The 17,406-nt window shown below is 46.1% G+C and overlaps 56 non-coding genes across 56 annotated transcripts; all 56 read right to left on the bottom strand.

The window, feature by feature from the left end:
- Nucleotides 1-178: 178 nt before the first annotated feature.
- On the bottom strand, nucleotides 179-296 carry LOC123432666. The gene has a single exon (XR_006624239.1). It is a non-coding gene; the product is annotated as a 5S ribosomal RNA (ribosomal RNA).
- A 197-nt stretch (nucleotides 297-493) lies between these two features.
- Nucleotides 494-612, bottom strand: LOC123435938. Its single transcript, XR_006627182.1, has one exon. It is a non-coding gene; the product is annotated as a 5S ribosomal RNA (ribosomal RNA).
- Nucleotides 613-797: 185 nt separating this feature from the next.
- Nucleotides 798-916, bottom strand: LOC123432555. The gene has a single exon (XR_006624132.1). It is a non-coding gene; the product is annotated as a 5S ribosomal RNA (ribosomal RNA).
- Nucleotides 917-1,098: 182 nt separating this feature from the next.
- LOC123432458 lies at nucleotides 1,099-1,217 on the bottom strand. The gene has a single exon (XR_006624039.1). It is a non-coding gene; the product is annotated as a 5S ribosomal RNA (ribosomal RNA).
- Nucleotides 1,218-1,408: 191 nt separating this feature from the next.
- Nucleotides 1,409-1,524, bottom strand: LOC123433208. Its single transcript, XR_006624749.1, has one exon. It is a non-coding gene; the product is annotated as a 5S ribosomal RNA (ribosomal RNA).
- A 196-nt stretch (nucleotides 1,525-1,720) lies between these two features.
- Nucleotides 1,721-1,839, bottom strand: LOC123433868. Its single transcript, XR_006625167.1, has one exon. It is a non-coding gene; the product is annotated as a 5S ribosomal RNA (ribosomal RNA).
- Nucleotides 1,840-2,018: 179 nt separating this feature from the next.
- On the bottom strand, nucleotides 2,019-2,137 carry LOC123435245. Its single transcript, XR_006626501.1, has one exon. It is a non-coding gene; the product is annotated as a 5S ribosomal RNA (ribosomal RNA).
- Nucleotides 2,138-2,328: 191 nt separating this feature from the next.
- Nucleotides 2,329-2,444, bottom strand: LOC123433207. The gene has a single exon (XR_006624748.1). It is a non-coding gene; the product is annotated as a 5S ribosomal RNA (ribosomal RNA).
- A 193-nt stretch (nucleotides 2,445-2,637) lies between these two features.
- On the bottom strand, nucleotides 2,638-2,756 carry LOC123431601. The gene has a single exon (XR_006623192.1). It is a non-coding gene; the product is annotated as a 5S ribosomal RNA (ribosomal RNA).
- A 182-nt stretch (nucleotides 2,757-2,938) lies between these two features.
- Nucleotides 2,939-3,057, bottom strand: LOC123435455. The gene has a single exon (XR_006626705.1). It is a non-coding gene; the product is annotated as a 5S ribosomal RNA (ribosomal RNA).
- A 203-nt stretch (nucleotides 3,058-3,260) lies between these two features.
- Nucleotides 3,261-3,379, bottom strand: LOC123438461. Its single transcript, XR_006629601.1, has one exon. It is a non-coding gene; the product is annotated as a 5S ribosomal RNA (ribosomal RNA).
- A 182-nt stretch (nucleotides 3,380-3,561) lies between these two features.
- LOC123438802 lies at nucleotides 3,562-3,680 on the bottom strand. Its single transcript, XR_006629923.1, has one exon. It is a non-coding gene; the product is annotated as a 5S ribosomal RNA (ribosomal RNA).
- A 197-nt stretch (nucleotides 3,681-3,877) lies between these two features.
- LOC123432664 lies at nucleotides 3,878-3,995 on the bottom strand. Its single transcript, XR_006624237.1, has one exon. It is a non-coding gene; the product is annotated as a 5S ribosomal RNA (ribosomal RNA).
- Nucleotides 3,996-4,195: 200 nt separating this feature from the next.
- LOC123435937 lies at nucleotides 4,196-4,314 on the bottom strand. The gene has a single exon (XR_006627181.1). It is a non-coding gene; the product is annotated as a 5S ribosomal RNA (ribosomal RNA).
- A 185-nt stretch (nucleotides 4,315-4,499) lies between these two features.
- On the bottom strand, nucleotides 4,500-4,618 carry LOC123432554. Its single transcript, XR_006624131.1, has one exon. It is a non-coding gene; the product is annotated as a 5S ribosomal RNA (ribosomal RNA).
- A 179-nt stretch (nucleotides 4,619-4,797) lies between these two features.
- On the bottom strand, nucleotides 4,798-4,916 carry LOC123432457. Its single transcript, XR_006624038.1, has one exon. It is a non-coding gene; the product is annotated as a 5S ribosomal RNA (ribosomal RNA).
- A 191-nt stretch (nucleotides 4,917-5,107) lies between these two features.
- Nucleotides 5,108-5,225, bottom strand: LOC123432693. Its single transcript, XR_006624265.1, has one exon. It is a non-coding gene; the product is annotated as a 5S ribosomal RNA (ribosomal RNA).
- Nucleotides 5,226-5,425: 200 nt separating this feature from the next.
- On the bottom strand, nucleotides 5,426-5,544 carry LOC123435511. The gene has a single exon (XR_006626759.1). It is a non-coding gene; the product is annotated as a 5S ribosomal RNA (ribosomal RNA).
- A 212-nt stretch (nucleotides 5,545-5,756) lies between these two features.
- LOC123437565 lies at nucleotides 5,757-5,875 on the bottom strand. The gene has a single exon (XR_006628739.1). It is a non-coding gene; the product is annotated as a 5S ribosomal RNA (ribosomal RNA).
- A 191-nt stretch (nucleotides 5,876-6,066) lies between these two features.
- Nucleotides 6,067-6,185, bottom strand: LOC123436006. Its single transcript, XR_006627246.1, has one exon. It is a non-coding gene; the product is annotated as a 5S ribosomal RNA (ribosomal RNA).
- Nucleotides 6,186-6,373: 188 nt separating this feature from the next.
- LOC123436531 lies at nucleotides 6,374-6,492 on the bottom strand. Its single transcript, XR_006627750.1, has one exon. It is a non-coding gene; the product is annotated as a 5S ribosomal RNA (ribosomal RNA).
- A 182-nt stretch (nucleotides 6,493-6,674) lies between these two features.
- Nucleotides 6,675-6,793, bottom strand: LOC123435213. Its single transcript, XR_006626471.1, has one exon. It is a non-coding gene; the product is annotated as a 5S ribosomal RNA (ribosomal RNA).
- Nucleotides 6,794-6,972: 179 nt separating this feature from the next.
- On the bottom strand, nucleotides 6,973-7,091 carry LOC123433867. The gene has a single exon (XR_006625166.1). It is a non-coding gene; the product is annotated as a 5S ribosomal RNA (ribosomal RNA).
- Nucleotides 7,092-7,279: 188 nt separating this feature from the next.
- Nucleotides 7,280-7,398, bottom strand: LOC123435936. Its single transcript, XR_006627180.1, has one exon. It is a non-coding gene; the product is annotated as a 5S ribosomal RNA (ribosomal RNA).
- A 299-nt stretch (nucleotides 7,399-7,697) lies between these two features.
- Nucleotides 7,698-7,816, bottom strand: LOC123432552. The gene has a single exon (XR_006624130.1). It is a non-coding gene; the product is annotated as a 5S ribosomal RNA (ribosomal RNA).
- Nucleotides 7,817-7,998: 182 nt separating this feature from the next.
- LOC123432456 lies at nucleotides 7,999-8,117 on the bottom strand. Its single transcript, XR_006624037.1, has one exon. It is a non-coding gene; the product is annotated as a 5S ribosomal RNA (ribosomal RNA).
- Nucleotides 8,118-8,308: 191 nt separating this feature from the next.
- LOC123433150 lies at nucleotides 8,309-8,426 on the bottom strand. Its single transcript, XR_006624696.1, has one exon. It is a non-coding gene; the product is annotated as a 5S ribosomal RNA (ribosomal RNA).
- Nucleotides 8,427-8,626: 200 nt separating this feature from the next.
- Nucleotides 8,627-8,745, bottom strand: LOC123435510. The gene has a single exon (XR_006626757.1). It is a non-coding gene; the product is annotated as a 5S ribosomal RNA (ribosomal RNA).
- Nucleotides 8,746-8,951: 206 nt separating this feature from the next.
- Nucleotides 8,952-9,070, bottom strand: LOC123437564. The gene has a single exon (XR_006628738.1). It is a non-coding gene; the product is annotated as a 5S ribosomal RNA (ribosomal RNA).
- Nucleotides 9,071-9,288: 218 nt separating this feature from the next.
- Nucleotides 9,289-9,407, bottom strand: LOC123436005. Its single transcript, XR_006627245.1, has one exon. It is a non-coding gene; the product is annotated as a 5S ribosomal RNA (ribosomal RNA).
- A 188-nt stretch (nucleotides 9,408-9,595) lies between these two features.
- On the bottom strand, nucleotides 9,596-9,714 carry LOC123436530. The gene has a single exon (XR_006627749.1). It is a non-coding gene; the product is annotated as a 5S ribosomal RNA (ribosomal RNA).
- Nucleotides 9,715-9,902: 188 nt separating this feature from the next.
- On the bottom strand, nucleotides 9,903-10,021 carry LOC123435212. Its single transcript, XR_006626470.1, has one exon. It is a non-coding gene; the product is annotated as a 5S ribosomal RNA (ribosomal RNA).
- Nucleotides 10,022-10,200: 179 nt separating this feature from the next.
- LOC123433866 lies at nucleotides 10,201-10,319 on the bottom strand. Its single transcript, XR_006625165.1, has one exon. It is a non-coding gene; the product is annotated as a 5S ribosomal RNA (ribosomal RNA).
- A 182-nt stretch (nucleotides 10,320-10,501) lies between these two features.
- On the bottom strand, nucleotides 10,502-10,620 carry LOC123435729. The gene has a single exon (XR_006626978.1). It is a non-coding gene; the product is annotated as a 5S ribosomal RNA (ribosomal RNA).
- Nucleotides 10,621-10,802: 182 nt separating this feature from the next.
- On the bottom strand, nucleotides 10,803-10,921 carry LOC123435709. Its single transcript, XR_006626960.1, has one exon. It is a non-coding gene; the product is annotated as a 5S ribosomal RNA (ribosomal RNA).
- Nucleotides 10,922-11,109: 188 nt separating this feature from the next.
- LOC123438508 lies at nucleotides 11,110-11,228 on the bottom strand. The gene has a single exon (XR_006629645.1). It is a non-coding gene; the product is annotated as a 5S ribosomal RNA (ribosomal RNA).
- A 182-nt stretch (nucleotides 11,229-11,410) lies between these two features.
- LOC123436415 lies at nucleotides 11,411-11,529 on the bottom strand. The gene has a single exon (XR_006627641.1). It is a non-coding gene; the product is annotated as a 5S ribosomal RNA (ribosomal RNA).
- A 178-nt stretch (nucleotides 11,530-11,707) lies between these two features.
- On the bottom strand, nucleotides 11,708-11,826 carry LOC123433856. The gene has a single exon (XR_006625157.1). It is a non-coding gene; the product is annotated as a 5S ribosomal RNA (ribosomal RNA).
- Nucleotides 11,827-12,008: 182 nt separating this feature from the next.
- LOC123433855 lies at nucleotides 12,009-12,127 on the bottom strand. Its single transcript, XR_006625156.1, has one exon. It is a non-coding gene; the product is annotated as a 5S ribosomal RNA (ribosomal RNA).
- A 185-nt stretch (nucleotides 12,128-12,312) lies between these two features.
- LOC123437623 lies at nucleotides 12,313-12,431 on the bottom strand. Its single transcript, XR_006628797.1, has one exon. It is a non-coding gene; the product is annotated as a 5S ribosomal RNA (ribosomal RNA).
- Nucleotides 12,432-12,613: 182 nt separating this feature from the next.
- On the bottom strand, nucleotides 12,614-12,732 carry LOC123435943. The gene has a single exon (XR_006627187.1). It is a non-coding gene; the product is annotated as a 5S ribosomal RNA (ribosomal RNA).
- A 182-nt stretch (nucleotides 12,733-12,914) lies between these two features.
- LOC123431953 lies at nucleotides 12,915-13,033 on the bottom strand. The gene has a single exon (XR_006623559.1). It is a non-coding gene; the product is annotated as a 5S ribosomal RNA (ribosomal RNA).
- A 197-nt stretch (nucleotides 13,034-13,230) lies between these two features.
- LOC123438120 lies at nucleotides 13,231-13,349 on the bottom strand. Its single transcript, XR_006629280.1, has one exon. It is a non-coding gene; the product is annotated as a 5S ribosomal RNA (ribosomal RNA).
- Nucleotides 13,350-13,528: 179 nt separating this feature from the next.
- LOC123433848 lies at nucleotides 13,529-13,647 on the bottom strand. Its single transcript, XR_006625152.1, has one exon. It is a non-coding gene; the product is annotated as a 5S ribosomal RNA (ribosomal RNA).
- Nucleotides 13,648-13,841: 194 nt separating this feature from the next.
- Nucleotides 13,842-13,960, bottom strand: LOC123436004. Its single transcript, XR_006627244.1, has one exon. It is a non-coding gene; the product is annotated as a 5S ribosomal RNA (ribosomal RNA).
- A 188-nt stretch (nucleotides 13,961-14,148) lies between these two features.
- LOC123436760 lies at nucleotides 14,149-14,267 on the bottom strand. Its single transcript, XR_006627972.1, has one exon. It is a non-coding gene; the product is annotated as a 5S ribosomal RNA (ribosomal RNA).
- Nucleotides 14,268-14,455: 188 nt separating this feature from the next.
- LOC123435211 lies at nucleotides 14,456-14,574 on the bottom strand. Its single transcript, XR_006626469.1, has one exon. It is a non-coding gene; the product is annotated as a 5S ribosomal RNA (ribosomal RNA).
- A 179-nt stretch (nucleotides 14,575-14,753) lies between these two features.
- Nucleotides 14,754-14,872, bottom strand: LOC123433838. The gene has a single exon (XR_006625142.1). It is a non-coding gene; the product is annotated as a 5S ribosomal RNA (ribosomal RNA).
- Nucleotides 14,873-15,054: 182 nt separating this feature from the next.
- Nucleotides 15,055-15,173, bottom strand: LOC123435728. Its single transcript, XR_006626977.1, has one exon. It is a non-coding gene; the product is annotated as a 5S ribosomal RNA (ribosomal RNA).
- Nucleotides 15,174-15,355: 182 nt separating this feature from the next.
- LOC123435708 lies at nucleotides 15,356-15,474 on the bottom strand. The gene has a single exon (XR_006626959.1). It is a non-coding gene; the product is annotated as a 5S ribosomal RNA (ribosomal RNA).
- Nucleotides 15,475-15,662: 188 nt separating this feature from the next.
- Nucleotides 15,663-15,781, bottom strand: LOC123438506. Its single transcript, XR_006629644.1, has one exon. It is a non-coding gene; the product is annotated as a 5S ribosomal RNA (ribosomal RNA).
- A 185-nt stretch (nucleotides 15,782-15,966) lies between these two features.
- LOC123438610 lies at nucleotides 15,967-16,085 on the bottom strand. The gene has a single exon (XR_006629745.1). It is a non-coding gene; the product is annotated as a 5S ribosomal RNA (ribosomal RNA).
- A 178-nt stretch (nucleotides 16,086-16,263) lies between these two features.
- Nucleotides 16,264-16,382, bottom strand: LOC123433825. The gene has a single exon (XR_006625130.1). It is a non-coding gene; the product is annotated as a 5S ribosomal RNA (ribosomal RNA).
- A 182-nt stretch (nucleotides 16,383-16,564) lies between these two features.
- LOC123433813 lies at nucleotides 16,565-16,683 on the bottom strand. The gene has a single exon (XR_006625120.1). It is a non-coding gene; the product is annotated as a 5S ribosomal RNA (ribosomal RNA).
- A 185-nt stretch (nucleotides 16,684-16,868) lies between these two features.
- LOC123437622 lies at nucleotides 16,869-16,987 on the bottom strand. The gene has a single exon (XR_006628796.1). It is a non-coding gene; the product is annotated as a 5S ribosomal RNA (ribosomal RNA).
- Nucleotides 16,988-17,169: 182 nt separating this feature from the next.
- Nucleotides 17,170-17,288, bottom strand: LOC123435941. Its single transcript, XR_006627185.1, has one exon. It is a non-coding gene; the product is annotated as a 5S ribosomal RNA (ribosomal RNA).
- Nucleotides 17,289-17,406: the final 118 nt, after the last annotated feature.

The raw sequence follows: 17,406 nt of genomic DNA, 5'->3' as shown, positions 1-17,406 counted from the left end.
GTTCCTTATGCTTGCCCCTACTACTACTACTACTACTACTACTACTACTACTAGTCGTTGGGTGTCAAGCGCGGTGGGAAAAGTCACACAGTAATCGTCAAAAATAAGAAAATGAGGTCATATAGATCACGGTCCCGCGTCATCCTTGTCACGTGGCGCAAAAATATATTTAAAAAGGGGAATGCAATACGAGGACTTCCCAGGAGGTCACCCATCCTAGTACTACTCTCGCCAAGCACGCTTAACTTCAGAGTTCTGATGGGATCCGGTGCTTTAGTGCTGGTATGATCGCATCCGACATGCAACTATCTATTTGTTCCTTATGCTTGCCCCTACTACTACTACTACTACTACTACTACTACTACTAGTCGTTGGGTGTCAAGCGCGGTGGGAAAAGTCACACAGTAATCGTCAAAAATAAGAAAATGAGGTCATATAGATCACGCTCCCGCGTCATCCTTGTCACGTGGCGCAAAAATATATTTAAAAAGGGGAATGCAACACGAGGACTTCCCAGGAGGTCACCCATCCTAGTACTACTCTCGCCCAAGCACGCTTAACTCCGGAGTTCTGATGGGATCCGGTGCTTTAGTGCTGGTATGATCGCATCCGACATGCAACTATCTATTTGTTCCTTATGCTTGCCCCTACTACTACTACTACTACTACTAGTCGTTGGGTGTCAAGCGCGGTGGGAAAAGTCACACAGTAATCGTCAAAAATAAGAAAATGAGGTCATATAGATAACGGTCCCGCGTCATCCTTGTCACGTGGCGCAAAAATATATTTAAAAAGGGGAATGCAACACGAGGACTTCCCAGGAGGTCACCCATCCTAGTACTACTCTTGCCCAAGCACGCTTAACTTTGGAGTTCTGATGGGATCCGGTGCTTTAGTGTTGGTATGATCGCATCCGACATGCAACTATCTATTTGTTCCTTATGCTCGCCCCTACTACTACTACTACTACTAGTCGTTGGGTGTCAAGCGCGGTGGGAAAAGTCACACAGTAATCGTCAAAAATAAGAAAATGAGGTCATATAGATCACGCTCCCGCGTCATCCTTGTCACGTGGCGCAAAAATATATTTAAAAAGGGGAATGCAACACGAGGACTTCACAGGAGGTCACCCATCCTAGTACTACTCTCGCCCAAGCACGCTTAACTTCGAAGTTTTGATGGGATCCGGTGCTTTAGTGCTGGTATGATCGCATCCGACATGCAACTTTCTATTTGTTCCTTATGCTTGCCCCTACTACTACTACTACTACTACTACTACTAGTCGTTGGGTGTCAAGCGCGGTGGGAAAAGTCACACAGTAATCGTCAAAAATAAGAAAATGAGGTCATATAGATCACGCTCCCGCGTCATCCTTGTCACGTGGCGCAAAAATATATTTAAAAAGGGGAATGCAACACGGAGTCCCAGGAGGTCACCCATCCTAGTACTACTCTCGCCCAAGCACGCTTAACTTCAGAGTTCTGATGGGATCCGGTGCTTTAGTGCTGGTATGATCGCATCCGACATGCAACTATCTATTTGTTCGTTATGCTTGCCCCTACTACTACTACTACTACTACTACTACTACTACTAGTCGTTGGGTGTCAAGCGCGGTGGGAAAGTCACACAGTAATCGTCAAAAATAAGAAAATGAGGTCATATAGATCACGCTCCCACGTCATCCTTGTCACGTGCCGCAAAAAAATATTTAAAAAGGGGAATGCAACACGAGGACTTCCCAGGAGGTCACCCATCCTAGTACTACTCTCGCCCAAGCACGCTTAACTTCGGAGTTCTGATGGGATCCGGTGCTTTAGTGCTGGTATGATCGCATCCGACATGCAACTATCTATTTGTTCCTTATGCTTGCCCCTACTACTACTACTACTAGTCGTTGGGTGTCAAGCGCGGTGGGAAAAGTCACACAGTAATCGTCAAAAATAAGAAAATGAGGTCATATAGATCACGGTCCCGCGTCATCCTTGTCACGTGGCGCAAAAATATATTTAAAAAGGGGAATGCAACACAAGGACTTCCCAGGAGGTCACCCATCCTAGTACTACTCTCGCCCAAGCACGCTTAACTTCGGAGTTCTGATGGGATCCGGTGCTTTAGTGCTGGTATGATCGCATCCGACATGCAACTATCTATTTGTTCCTTATGCTTGCCCCTACTACTACTACTACTACTACTACTACTAGTCGTTGGGTGTCAAGCGCGGTGGGAAAAGTCACACGGTAATCGTCAAAAATAAGAAAATGAGGTCATATAGATCACGCTCCCGCGTCATCCTTGTCACGTGGCGCAAAAATATATTTAAAAAGGGGAATGCAACACGGAGTCCCAGGAGGTCACCCATCCTAGTACTACTCTCGCCCAAGCACGCTTAACTTCAGAGTTCTGATGGGATCCGGTGCTTTAGTGCTGGTATGATCGCATCCGACATGCAACTATCTATTTGTTCGTTATGCTTGCCCCTACTACTACTACTACTACTACTACTACTACTAGTCGTTGGGTGTCAAGCGCGGTGGGAAAGTCACACAGTAATCGTCAAAAATAAGAAAATGAGGTCATATAGATCACGCTCCCACGTCATCCTTGTCACGTGCCGCAAAAAAATATTTAAAAAGGGGAATGCAACACGAGGACTTCCCAGGAGGTCACCCATCCTAGTACTACTCTCCCCCAAGCACGCTTAACTTCGGAGATCTGATGGGATCCGGTGCTTTAGTGCTGGTATGATCGCATCCGACATGCAACTATCTATTTGTTCCTTATGCTTGCCCCTACTACTACTACTACTACTAGTCGTTGGGTGTCAAGCGCGGTGGGAAAAGTCACACAGTAATCGTCAAAAATAAGAAAATGAGGTCATATAGATCACGCTCCCGCGTCATCCTTGTCACGTGGCGCAAAAATATATTTAAAAAGGGGAATGCAACACGAGGACTTCCCAGGAGGTCACCCATCCTAGTACTACTCTCGCCCAAGCACGCTTAACTTCGGAGTTCTGATGGGATCCAGTGCTTTAGTGCTGGTATGATCGCATCCGACATGCAACTATCTATTTGTTCCTTATGCTTGCCCCTACTACTACTACTACTACTACTACTACTACTACTACTACTAGTCGTTGGGTGTCAAGCGCGGTGGGAAAAGTCACACAGTAATCGTCAAAAATAAGAAAATGAGGTCATATAGATCACGGTCCCGCGTCATCCTTGTCACGTGGCGCAAAAATATATTTAAAAAGGGGAATGCAACACGAGGACTTCCCAGGAGGTCACCCATCCTAGTACTACTCTTGCCCAAGCACGCTTAACTTTGGAGTTCTGATGGGATCCGGTGCTTTAGTGCTGGTATGATCGCATCCGACATGCAACTATCTATTTGTTCCTTATGCTCGCCCCTACTACTACTACTACTACTAGTTGTTGGGTGTCAAGCGCGGTGGGAAAAGTCACACAGTAATCGTCAAAAATAAGAAAATGAGGTCATATAGATCACGCTCCCGCGTCATCCTTGTCACGTGGCGCAAAAATATATTTAAAAAGGGGAATGCAACACGAGGACTTCACAGGAGGTCACCCATCCTAGTACTACTCTCGCCCAAGCACGCTTAACTTCGGAGTTTTGATGGGATCCGGTGCTTTAGTGCTGGTATGATCGCATCCGACATGCAACTATCTATTTGTTCCTTATGCTTGCCCCTACTACTACTACTACTACTACTACTACTACTACTAGTCGTTGGGTGTCAAGCGCGGTGGGAAAAGTCACACAGTAATCGTCAAAAATAAGAAAATGAGGTCATATAGATCACGGTCCCGCGTCATCCTTGTCCCGTGGCGCAAAAATATATTTAAAAAGGGGAATGCAATACGAGGACTTCCCAGGAGGTCACCCATCCTAGTACTACTCTCGCCAAGCACGCTTAACTTCAGAGTTCTGATGGGATCCGGTGCTTTAGTGCTGGTATGATCGCATCCGACATGCAACTATCTATTTGTTCCTTATGCTTGCCCCTACTACTACTACTACTACTACTACTACTACTACTACTAGTCGTTGGGTGTCAAGCGCGGTGGGAAAAGTCACACAGTAATCGTCAAAAATAAGAAAATGAGGTCATATAGATCACGCTCCCGCGTCATCCTTGTCACGTGGCGCAAAAATATATTTAAAAAGGGGAATGCAACACGAGGACTTCCCAGGAGGTCACCCATCCTAGTACTACTCTCGCCCAAGCACGCTTAACTCCGGAGTTCTGATGGGATCCGGTGCTTTAGTGCTGGTATGATCGCATCCGACATGCAACTATCTATTTGTTCCTTATGCTTGCCCCTACTACTACTACTACTACTACTAGTCGTTGGGTGTCAAGCGCGGTGGGAAAAGTCACACAGTAATCGTCAAAAATAAGAAAATGAGGTCATATAGATAACGGTCCCGCGTCATCCTTGTCACGTGGCGCAAAAATATATTTAAAAAGGGGAATGCAACACGAGGACTTCCCAGGAGGTCACCCATCCTAGTACTACTCTTGCCCAAGCACGCTTAACTTTGGAGTTCTGATGGGATCCGGTGCTTTAGTGTTGGTATGATCGCATCCGACATGCAACTATCTATTTGTTCCTTATGCTCGCCCCTACTACTACTACTACTAGTCGTTGGGTGTCAAGCGCGGTGGGAAAAGTCACACAGTAATCGTCAAAAATAAGAAAATGAGGTCATATAGATCACGCTCCCGCGTCATCCTTGTCACGTGGCGCAAAAATATATTTAAAAAGGGGAATGCAACACGAGGACTTCACAGGAGGTCACCCATCCTAGTACTACTCTCGCCCAAGCACGCTTAACTTCGAAGTTTTGATGGGATCCGGTGCTTTAGTGCTGGTATGATCGCATCCGACATGCAACTTTCTATTTGTTCCTTATGCTTGCCCCTACTACTACTACTACTACTACTACTACTAGTCGTTGGGTGTCAAGCGCGGTGGGAAAAGTCACACAGTAATCGTCAAAAATAAGAAAATGAGGTCATATAGATCACGGTCCCGCGTCATCCTTGTCACGTGGCGCAAAAATATATTTAAAAAGGGGAATGCAACACGAGGACTTCCCAGGAGGTCACCCATCCTAGTACTACTCTCGCCAAGCACGCTTAACTTCAGAGTTCTGATGGGATCCGGTGCTTTAGTGCTGGTATGATCGCATCCGACATGCAACTATCTATTTGTTCCTTATGCTTGCCCCTACTACTACTACTACTACTACTACTACTACTACTAGTAGTCGTTGGGTGTCAAGCGCGGTGGGAAAAGTCACACAGTAATCGTCAAAAATAAGAAAATGAGGTCATATAGATCACGCTCCCGCGTCATCCTTGTCACGTGGCGTAAAAATATATTTAAAAAGGGGAATGCAACACGAGGACTTCCCACGAGGTCACCCATCCTAGTACTACTCTCGCCCAAGCACACTTAACTTCGGAGTTCTGATGGGATCCGGTGCTTTAGTGCTGGTATGATCGCATCCGACATGCAACTATCTATTTGTTCCTTATGCTTGCCCCTACTACTACTACTACTACTACTACTACTACTACTACTACTACTACTACTAGTCGTTGGGTGTCAAGCGCGGTGGGAAAAGTCACACAGTAATCGTCAAAAATAAGAAAATGAGGTCATATAGATCACGCTCCCGCGTCATCCTTGTCACGTGGCGCAAAAATATATTTAAAAAGGGGAATGCAACACGAGGACTTCCCAGGAGGTCACCCATCCTAGTACTACTCTCGCCCAAGCACGCTAAACTTCGGAGTTCTGATGGGATCCGGTGCTTTAGTGCTGGTATGATCGCATCCGACATGCAACTATCTATTTGTTCCTTATGCTTGCCCCTACTACTACTACTACTACTACTACTACTAGTCGTTGGGTGTCAAGCGCGGTGGGAAAACTCACACAGTAATCGTCAAAAATAAGAAAATGAGGTCATATAGATCACGGTCCCGCGTCATCCTTGTCACGTGGCGCAAAAATATATTTAAAAAGGGGAATGCAACACGAGGACTTCCCAGGAGGTCAACCATCCTAGTACTACTCTCGCCCAAGCACGCTTAACTTCGGAGTTCTGATGGGATCCGGTGCTTTAGTGCTGGTATGATCGCATCCGACATGCAACTATCTATTTGTTCCTTATGCTTGCCCCTACTACTACTACTACTACTACTACTAGTCGTTGGGTGTCAAGCGCGGTGGGAAAAGTCACACAGTAATCGTCAAAAATAAGAAAATGAGGTCATATAGATCACGCTCCCGCGTCATCCTTGTCACGTGGCGCAAAAATATATTTAAAAAGGGGAATGCAACACGAGGACTTCCCAGGAGGTCACCCATCCTAGTACTACTCTCGCCCAAGCACGCTTAACTTCGAAGTTCTGATGGGATCCGGTGCTTTAGTGCTGGTATGATCGCATCCGACATGCAACTATCTATTTGTTCCTTATGCTTGCCCCTACTACTACTACTACTACTAGTCGTTGGGTGTCAAGCGCGGTGGGAAAAGTCACACAGTAATCGTCAAAAATAAGAAAATGAGGTCATATAGATCACGCTCCCGCGTCATCCTTGTCACGTGGCGCAAAAATATATTTAAAAAGGGGAATGCAACACGAGGACTTCCCAGGAGGTCACCCAACCTAGTACTACTCTCGCCCAAGCACGCTTAACTTCGGAGTTCTGATGGGATCCGGTGCTTTAGTGCTGGTATGATCGCATCCGACATGCAACTATCTATTTGTTCCTTATGTTTGCCGCTACTACTACTACTACTAGTCGTTGGGTGTCAAGCGCGGTGGGAAAAGTCACACAGTAATCGTCAAAAATAAGAAAATGAGGTCATATAGATCACGGTCCCGCGTCATCCTTGTCACGTGGCGCAAAAATATATTTAAAAAGGGGAATGCAACACGAGGACTTCCCAGGAGGTCACCCATCCTAGTACTACTCTCGCCCAAGCACGCTTAACTTCGGAGTTCTGATGGGATCCGGTGCTTTAGTGCTGGTATGATCGCATCCGACATGCAACTATCTATTTGTTCCTTATGCTTGCCCCTACTACTACTACTACTACTACTACTAGTCGTTGGGTGTCAAGCGCGGTGGGAAAAGTCACACAGTAATCGTCAAAAATAAGAAAATGAGGTCATATAGATCACGCTCCCGCGTCATCCTTGTCACGTGGCGCAAAAATATATTTAAAAAGGGGAATGCAACACGAGGACTTCCCAGGAGGTCACCCATCCTAGTACTACTCTCGCCCAAGCACGCTTAACTCCGGAGTTCTGATGGGATCCGGTGCTTTAGTGCTGGTATGATCGCATCCGACATGCAACTATCTATTTGTTCCTTATGCTTGCCCCTACTACTACTACTACTACTAGTCGTTGGGTGTCAAGCGCGGTGGGAAAAGTCACACAGTAATCGTCAAAAATAAGAAAATGAGGTCATATAGATAACGGTCCCGCGTCATCCTTGTCACGTGGCGCAAAAATATATTTAAAAAGGGTGTCAAGCGCGGTGGGAAAAGTCACACAGTAATCGTCAAAAATAAGAAAATGAGGTCATATAGATAACGGTCCCGCGTCATCCTTGTCACGTGGCGCAAAAATATATTTAAAAAGGGGAATGCAACACGAGGACTTCCCAGGAGGTCACCCATCCTAGTACTACTCTTGCCCAAGCACGCTTAACTTTGGAGTTCTGATGGGATCCGGTGCTTTAGTGTTGGTATGATCGCATCCGACATGCAACTATCTATTTGTTCCTTATGCTCGCCCCTACTACTACTACTACTACTAGTCGTTGGGTGTCAAGCGCGGTGGGAAAAGTCACACAGTAATCGTCAAAAATAAGAAAATGAGGTCATATAGATCACGCTCCCGCGTCATCCTTGTCACGTGGCGCAAAAATATATTTAAAAAGGGGAATGCAACACGAGGACTTCACAGGAGGTCACCCATCCTAGTACTACTCTCGCCCAAGCACGCTTAACTTCGAAGTTTTGATGGGATCCGGTGCTTTAGTGCTGGTATGATCGCATCCGACATGCAACTTTCTATTTGTTCCTTATGCTTGCCCCTACTACTACTACTACTACTACTACTACTAGTCGTTGGGTGTCAAGCGCGGTGGGAAAAGTCACACAGTAATCGTCAAAAATAAGAAAATGAGGTCATATAGATCACGGTCCCGCGTCATCCTTGTCACGTGGCGCAAAAATATATTTAAAAAGGGGAATGCAACACGAGGACTTCCGAGGAGGTCACCCATCCAAGTACTACTCTCGCCAAGCACGCTTAACTTCAGAGTTCTGATGGGATCCGGTGCTTTAGTGCTGGTATGATCGCATCCGACATGCAACTATCTATTTGTTCCTTATGCTTGCCCCTACTACTACTACTACTACTACTACTACTACTACTACTAGTCGTTGGGTGTCAAGCGCGGTGGGAAAAGTCACACAGTAATCGTCAAAAATAAGAAAATGAGGTCATATAGATCACGCTCCCGCGTCATCCTTGTCACGTGGCGTAAAAATATATTTAAAAAGGGGAATGCAACACGAGGACTTCCCACGAGGTCACCCATCCTAGTACTACTCTCGCCCAAGCACACTTAACTTCGGAGTTCTGATGGGATCCGGTGCTTTAGTGCTGGTATGATCGCATCCGACATGCAACTATCTATTTGTTCCTTATGCTTGCCCCTACTACTACTACTACTACTACTACTACTACTACTACTACTACTAGTCGTTGGGTGTCAAGCGCGGTGGGAAAAGTCACACAGTAATCGTCAAAAATAAGAAAATGAGGTCATATAGATCACGCTCCCGCGTCATCCTTGTCACGTGGCGCAAAAATATATTTAAAAAGGGGAATGCAACACGAGGACTTCCCAGGAGGTCACCCATCCTAGTACTACTCTCGCCCAAGCACGCTAAACTTCGGAGTTCTGATGGGATCCGGTGCTTTAGTGCTGGTATGATCGCATCCGACATGCAACTATCTATTTGTTCCTTATGCTTGCCCCTACTACTACTACTACTACTACTACTACTACTACTACTACTACTACTACTACTACTAGTCGTTGGGTGTCAAGCGCGGTGGGAAAACTCACACAGTAATCGTCAAAAATAAGAAAATGAGGTCATATAGATCACGGTCCCGCGTCATCCTTGTCACGTGGCGCAAAAATATATTTAAAAAGGGGAATGCAACACGAGGACTTCCCAGGAGGTCAACCATCCTAGTACTACTCTCGCCCAAGCACGCTTAACTTCGGAGTTCTGATGGGATCCGGTGCTTTAGTGCTGGTATGATCGCATCCGACATGCAACTATCTATTTGTTCCTTATGCTTGCCCCTACTACTACTACTACTACTACTACTAGTCGTTGGGTGTCAAGCGCGGTGGGAAAAGTCACACAGTAATCGTCAAAAATAAGAAAATGAGGTCATATAGATCACGCTCCCGCGTCATCCTTGTCACGTGGCGCAAAAATATATTTAAAAAGGGGAATGCAACACGAGGACTTCCCAGGAGGTCACCCATCCTAGTACTACTCTCGCCCAAGCACGCTTAACTTCGAAGTTCTGATGGGATCCGGTGCTTTAGTGCTGGTATGATCGCATCCGACATGCAACTATCTATTTGTTCCTTATGCTTGCCCCTACTACTACTACTACTACTACTACTAGTCGTTGGGTGTCAAGCGCGGTGGGAAAAGTCACACAGTAATCGTCAAAAATAAGAAAATGAGGTCATATAGATCACGCTCCCGCGTCATCCTTGTCACGTGGCGCAAAAATATATTTAAAAAGGGGAATGCAACACGAGGACTTCCCAGGAGGTCACCCAACCTAGTACTACTCTCGCCCAAGCACGCTTAACTTCGGAGTTCTGATGGGATCCGGTGCTTTAGTGCTGGTATGATCGCATCCGACATGCAACTATCTATTTGTTCCTTATGTTTGCCGCTACTACTACTACTACTAGTCGTTGGGTGTCAAGCGCGGTGGGAAAAGTCACACAGTAATCGTCAAAAATAAGAAAATGAGGTCATATAGATCACGGTCCCGCGTCATCCTTGTCACGTGGCGCAAAAATATATTTAAAAAGGGGAATGCAACACGAGGACTTCCCAGGAGGTCACCCATCCTAGTACTACTCTCGCCCAAGCACGCTTAACTTCGGAGTTCTGATGGGATCCGGTGCTTTAGTGCTGGTATGATCGCATCCGACATGCAACTATCTATTTGTTCCTTATGCTTGCCCCTACTACTACTACTACTACTAGTCGTTGGGTGTCAAGCGCGGTGGAAAAAGTCACACAGTAATCGTCAAAAATAAAAAAATGAGGTCATATAGATCACGCTCCCGCGTCATCCTTGTCACGTGGCGCAAAATTATATTTAAAAAGGGGAATGCAACACGAGGACTTCCCAGGAGGTCACCCATCCTAGTACTACTCTCGCCCAAGCACGCTTAACTTCGGAGTTCTGATGGGATCCGGTGCTTTAGTGCTGGTTTGATCGCATCCGACATGCAACTATCTATTTGTTCCTTATGCTTGCCCCTACTACTACTACTACTACTAGTCGTTGGGTGTCAAGCGCGGTGGGAAAAGTCACACAGTAATTGTCAAAAATAAGAAAATGAGGTCATATAGATCACGGTCCCGCGTCATCCTTGTCACGTGGCGCAAAAATATATTTAAAAAGGGGAATGCAACACGAGGACTTCCCAGGAGGTCACCCATCCTAGTACTACTCTCGCCCAAGCACGCTTAACTTCGGAGTTCTCATGGGATCCGGTGCTTTAGTGCTGGTATGATCGCATCCGACATGCAACTATCTATTTGTTCCTTATGCTTGCCCCTACTACTACTACTACTACTACTACTAGTCGTTGGGTGTCAAGCGCGGTGGGAAAAGTCACACAGTAATCGTCAAAAATAAGAAAATGAGGTCATATAGATCACGCTCCCGCGTCATCCTTGTCACGTGGCGCAAAAATATATTTAAAAAGGGGAATGCAACACGAGGACTTCCCACGAGCTCACCCATCCTAGTACTACTCTCGCCCAAGCACGCTTAACTTCGGAGTTCTGATGGGATCCGGTGCTTTAGTGCTGGTATGATCGCATCCGACATGCAACTATTTATTTGTTCCTTATGCTTGCCCCTACTACTACTACTACTACTAGTTGTTGGGTGTCAAGCGCGGTGGGAAAAGTCACACAGTAATCGTCAAAAATAAGAAAATGAGGTCATATAGATCACGGTCCCGCGTCATCCTTGTCACGGGGCGCAAAAATATATTTAAAAAGCGGAATGCAACACGAGGACTTCCCAGGAGGTCACCCATCCTAGTACTACTCTCGCCCAAGCACGCTTAACTTCGGAGTTCTGATGGGATCCGATGCTTTAGTGCTGGTATGATCGCATCCGACATGCAACTATCTATTTGTTCCTTATGTTTGCCCGTACTACTACTACTACTAGTCGTTGGGTGTCAAGCGCGGTGGGAAAAGTCAGACAGTAATCGTCAAAAATAAGAAAATGAGGTCATATAGATCACGCTCCCGCGTCATCCTTGTCACGTTGCGAAAAATATATTTAAAAAGGGGAATGCAACACGAGGACTTCCCAGGAGGTCACCCATCCTAGTACTACTCTCGCCCAAGCACGCTTAACTTCGGAGTTCTGATGGGATCCGGTGCTTTAGTGCTGGTATGATCGCATCCGACATGCAACTATCTATTTGTTCCTTATGCTTGCCCCTACTACTACTACTACTACTAGTCGTTGGGTGTCAAGCGCGGTGGGAAAAGTCACACAGTAATCGTCAAAAATAAGAAAATGAGGTCATATAGATCACGGTCCCGCGTCATCCTTGTCACGTGGCGCAAAAATATATTTAAAAAGGGGAATGCAACACGAGGACTTCCCAGGAGGTCACCCATCCTAGTACTACTCTCGCCCAAGCACGCTTAACTTCGGAGTTCTGATGGGATCCGGTGCTTTAGTGCTGGTATGATCGCATCCGACATGCAACTATCTATTTGTTCCTTATGCTTGCCCCTACTACTACTACTACTACTACTAGTCGTTGGGTGTCAAGCGCGGTGGGAAAAGTCACACAGTAATCGTCAAAAATAAGAAAATGAGGTCATATAGATCACGCTCTCGCGTCATCCTTGTCACGTGGCGCAAAAATATATTTAAAAAGGGGAATGCAACACGAGGACTTCCCAGGAGGTCACCCATCCTAGTACTACTCTCGCCCAAGCACGCTTAACTTCGGAGTTTTGATGGGATCCGGTGCTTTAGTGCTGGTATGATCGCATCCGACATGCAACTATCTATTTGTTCCTTATGCTTGCCCCTACTACTACTACTACTACTAGTCGTTGGGTGTCAAGCGCGGTGGGAAAAGTCACACAGTAATCGTCAAAAATAAGAAAATGAGGTCATATAGATCACGGTCCCGCGTCATCCTTGTCACGTGGCGCAAAAATATATTTAAAAAGGGGAATGCAACACGAGGACTTCCCAGGAGGTCACCCATCCTAGTACTACTCTCGCCCAAGCACGCTTAACTTCGGAGTTCTAATGAGATCCGGTGCTTTAGTGCTGGTATGATCGCATCCGACATGCAACTATCTATTTGTTCCTTATGCTTGCCCCTACTACTACTACTACTACTAGTCGTTGGGTGTCAAGCGCGGTGGGAAAAGTCACACAGTAATCGTCAAAAATAAGAAAATGAGGTCATATAGATCACGCTCCCGCGTCATCCTTGTCACGTGGCGCAAAAATATATTTAAAAAGGGGAATGCAACACGAGGACTTCCCACGAGGTCACCCATCCTAGTACTACTCTCGCCCAAGCACGCTTAACTTCGGAGTTCTGATGGGAACCGATGCTTTAGTGCTGGTATGATCGCATCCGACATGCAACTACCTATTTGTTCCTTATGCTTGCCCCTACTACTACTACTACTACTACTACTACTACTACTAGTCGTTGGGTGTCAAGCGCGGTGGGAAAAGTAACACAGTAATCGTCAAAAATAAGAAAATGAGGTCATATAGATCACGATCCCGCGTCATCCTTGTCACGTGGCGCAAAAATATATTTAAAAAGGGGAATGCAACACGAGGACTTCCCAGGAGGTCACCCATCCTAGTACTACTCTCGCCCAAGCACGCTTAACTTCGGAGTTCTGATGGGATCCGATGCTTTAGTGCTGGTATGATCGCAACCAACATGCAACTATCTATTTGTTCCTTATGCTTGCCCCTACTACTACTACTACTAGTCGTTGGGTGTCAAGCGCGGTGGGAAAAGTCACACAGTAATCGTCAAAAATAAGAAAATGAGGTCATATAGATCACGCTCCCGCGACATCCTTGTCACGTGGCGCAAAAATATATTTAAAAAGGGGAATGCAACACGAGGACTTCCCAGGAGGTCACCCATCCTAGTACTACTCTCGCCCAAGCACGCTTAACTTCGGAGTTCTGATGGGATCCGGTGCTTTAGTGCTGGTATGATCGCATCCGACATGCAACTACCTATTTGTTCCTTATGCTTGCCCCTACTACTACTACTACTACTACTACTACTACTAGTCGTTGGGTGTCAAGCGCGGTGGGAAAAGTAACACAGTAATCGTCAAAAATAAGAAAATGAGGTCATATAGATCACGGTCCCGCCTCATCCTTGTCACGTGGCGCAAAAATATATTTAAAAAGGGGAATGCAACACGAGGACTTCCCAGGAGGTCAACCATCCTAGTACTACTCTCGCCCAAGCACGCTTAACTTCGGAGTTCTGATGGGATCCGGTGCTTTAGTGCTGGTATGATCGCATCCGACATGCAACTATCTATTTGTTCCTTATGCTTGCCCCTACTACTACTACTACTACTACTACTAGTCGTTGGGTGTCAAGCGCGGTGGGAAAAGTCACACAGTAATCGTCAAAAATAAGAAAATGAGGTCATATAGATCACGCTCCCGCGTCATCCTTGTCACGTGGCGCAAAAATATATTTAAAAAGGGGAATGCATCACGAGGACTTCCCAGGAGGTCACCCATCCTAGTACTACTCTCGCCCAAGCACGCTTAACTTCGGAGTTCTGATGGGATCCGGTGCTTTAGTGCTGGTATGATCGCATCCGACATGCAACTATCTATTTGTTCCTTATGCTTGCCCCTACTACTACTACTACTACTACTACTAGTCGTTGGGTGTCAAGCGCGGTGGGAAAAGTCACACAGTAATCGTCAAAAATAAGAAAATGAGGTCATATAGATCACGCTCCCGCGTCATCCTTGTCACGTGGCGCAAAAATATATTTAAAAAGGGGAATGCAACACGAGGACTTCCCAGGAGGTCACCCAACCTAGTACTACTCTCGCCCAAGCACGCTTAACTTCGGAGTTCTGATGGGATCCGGTGCTTTAGTGCTGGTATGATCGCATCCGACATGCAACTATCTATTTGTTCCTTATGTTTGCCGCTACTACTACTACTACTAGTCGTTGGGTGTCAAGCGCGGTGGGAAAAGTCACACAGTAATCGTCAAAAATAAGAAAATGAGGTCATATAGATCACGGTCCCGCGTCATCCTTGTCACGTGGCGCAAAAATATATTTAAAAAGGGGAATGCAACACGAGGACTTCCCAGGAGGTCACCCATCCTAGTACTACTCTCGCCCAAGCACGCTTAACTTCGGAGTTCTGATGGGATCCGGTGCTTTAGTGCTGGTATGATCGCATCCGACATGCAACTATCTATTTGTTCCTTATGCTTGCCCCTACTACTACTACTACTACTAGTCGTTGGGTGTCAAGCGCGGTGGAAAAAGTCACACAGTAATCGTCAAAAATAAAAAAATGAGGTCATATAGATCACGCTCCCGCGTCATCCTTGTCACGTGGCGCAAAAATATATTTAAAAAGGGGAATGCAACACGAGGACTTCCCAGGAGGTCACCCATCCTAGTACTACTCTCGCCCAAGCACGCTTAACTTCGGAGTTCTGATGGGATCCGGTGCTTTAGTGCTGGTTTGATCGCATCCGACATGCAACTATCTATTTGTTCCTTATGCTTGCCCCTACTACTACTACTACTACTAGTCGTTGGGTGTCAAGCGCGGTGGGAAAAGTCACACAGTAATCGTCAAAAATAAGAAAATGAGGTCATATAGATCACGGTCCCGCGTCATCCTTGTCACGTGGCGCAAAAATATATTTAAAAAGGGGAATGCAACACGAGGACTTCCCAGGAGGTCACCCATCCTAGTACTACTCTCGCCCAAGCACGCTTAACTTCGGAGTTCTCATGGGATCCGGTGCTTTAGTGCTGGTATGATCGCATCCGACATGCAACTATCTATTTGTTCCTTATGCTTGCCCCTACTACTACTACTACTACTACTACTAGTCGTTGGGTGTCAAGCGCGGTGGGAAAAGTCACACAGTAATCGTCAAAAATAAGAAAATGAGGTCATATAGATCACGCTCCCGCGTCATCCTTGTCACGTGGCGCAAAAATATATTTAAAAAGGGGAATGCAACACGAGGACTTCCCACGAGCTCACCCATCCTAGTACTACTCTCGCCCAAGCACGCTTAACTTCGGAGTTCTGATGGGATCCGGTGCTTTAGTGCTGGTATGATCGCATCCGACATGCAACTATTTATTTGTTCCTTATGCTTGCCCCTACTACTACTACTACTACTACTAGTTGTTGGGTGTCAAGCGCGGTGGGAAAAGTCACACAGTAATCGTCAAAAATAAGAAAATGAGGTCATATAGATCACGGTCCCGCGTCATCCTTGTCACGGGGCGCAAAAATATATTTAAAAAGCGGAATGCAACACGAGGACTTCCCAGGAGGTCACCCATCCTAGTACTACTCTCGCCCAAGCACGCTTAACTTCGGAGTTCTGATGGGATCCCATGCTTTAGTGCTGGTATGATCGCATCCGACATGCAACTATCTATTTGTTCCTTATGTTTGCCCGTACTACTACTACTACTAGTCGTTGGGTGTCAAGCGCGGTGGGAAAAGTCACACAGTAATCGTCAAAAATAAGAAAATGAGGTCATATAGATCACGCTCCCGCGTCATCCTTGTCACGTTGCGAAAAATATATTTAAAAAGGGGAATGCAACACGAGGACTTCCCAGGAGGTCACCCATCCTAGTACTACTCTCGCCCAAGCACGCTTAACTTCGGAGTTCTGATGGGATCCGGTGCTTTAGTGCTGGTATGATCGCATCCGACATGCAACTATCTATTTGTTCCTTATGCTTGCCCCTACTACTACTACTACTACTAGTCGTTGGGTGTCAAGCGCGGTGGGAAAAGTCACACAGTAATCGTCAAAAATAAGAAAATGAGGTCATATAGATCACGGTCCCGCGTCATCCTTGTCACGTGGCGCAAAAATATATTTAAAAAGGGGAATGCAACACGAGGACTTCCCAGGAGGTCACCCATCCTAGTACTACTCTCGCCCAAGCACGCTTAACTTCGGAGTTCTGATGGGATCCGGTGCTTTAGTGCTGGTATGATCGCATCCGACATGCAACTATCTATTTGTTCCTTATGCTTGCCCCTACTACTACTACTACTACTACTAGTCGTTGGGTGTCAAGCGCGGTGGGAAAAGTCACACAGTAATCGTCAAAAATAAGAAAATGAGGTCATATAGATCACGCTCTCGCGTCATCCTTGTCACGTGGCGCAAAAATATATTTAAAAAGGGGAATGCAACACGAGGACTTCCCAGGAGGTCACCCATCCTAGTACTACTCTCGCCCAAGCACGCTTAACTTCGGAGTTTTGATGGGATCCGGTGCTTTAGTGCTGGTATGATCGCATCCGACATGCAACTATCTATTTGTTCCTTATGCTTGCCCCTACTACTACTACTACTACTAGTCGTTGGGTGTCAAGCGCGGTGGGAAAAGTCACACAGTAATCGTCAAAAATAAGAAAATGAGGTCATATAGATCACGGTCCCGCGTCATCCTTGTCACGTGGCGCAAAAATATATTTAAAAAGGGGAATGCAACACGAGGACTTCCCAGGAGGTCACCCATCCTAGTACTACTCTCGCCCAAGCACGCTTAACTTCGGAGTTCTAATGAGATCCGGTGCTTTAGTGCTGGTATGATCGCATCCGACATGCAACTATCTATTTGTTCCTTATGCTTGCCCCTACTACTACTACTACTACTACTAGTCGTTGGGTGTCAAGCGCGGTGGGAAAAGTCACACAGTAATCGTCAAAAATAAGAAA

The sequence above is a fragment of the Hordeum vulgare genome, chromosome 2H (genome assembly GCF_904849725.1).
Source record: "Hordeum vulgare subsp. vulgare chromosome 2H, MorexV3_pseudomolecules_assembly, whole genome shotgun sequence".
In the NCBI taxonomy this organism is placed as follows: domain Eukaryota; kingdom Viridiplantae; phylum Streptophyta; class Magnoliopsida; order Poales; family Poaceae; genus Hordeum; species Hordeum vulgare.
The sequence above is the reverse complement of the archived record's forward strand: the minus strand, read 5'-3'. Positions and strand labels throughout refer to the sequence as shown.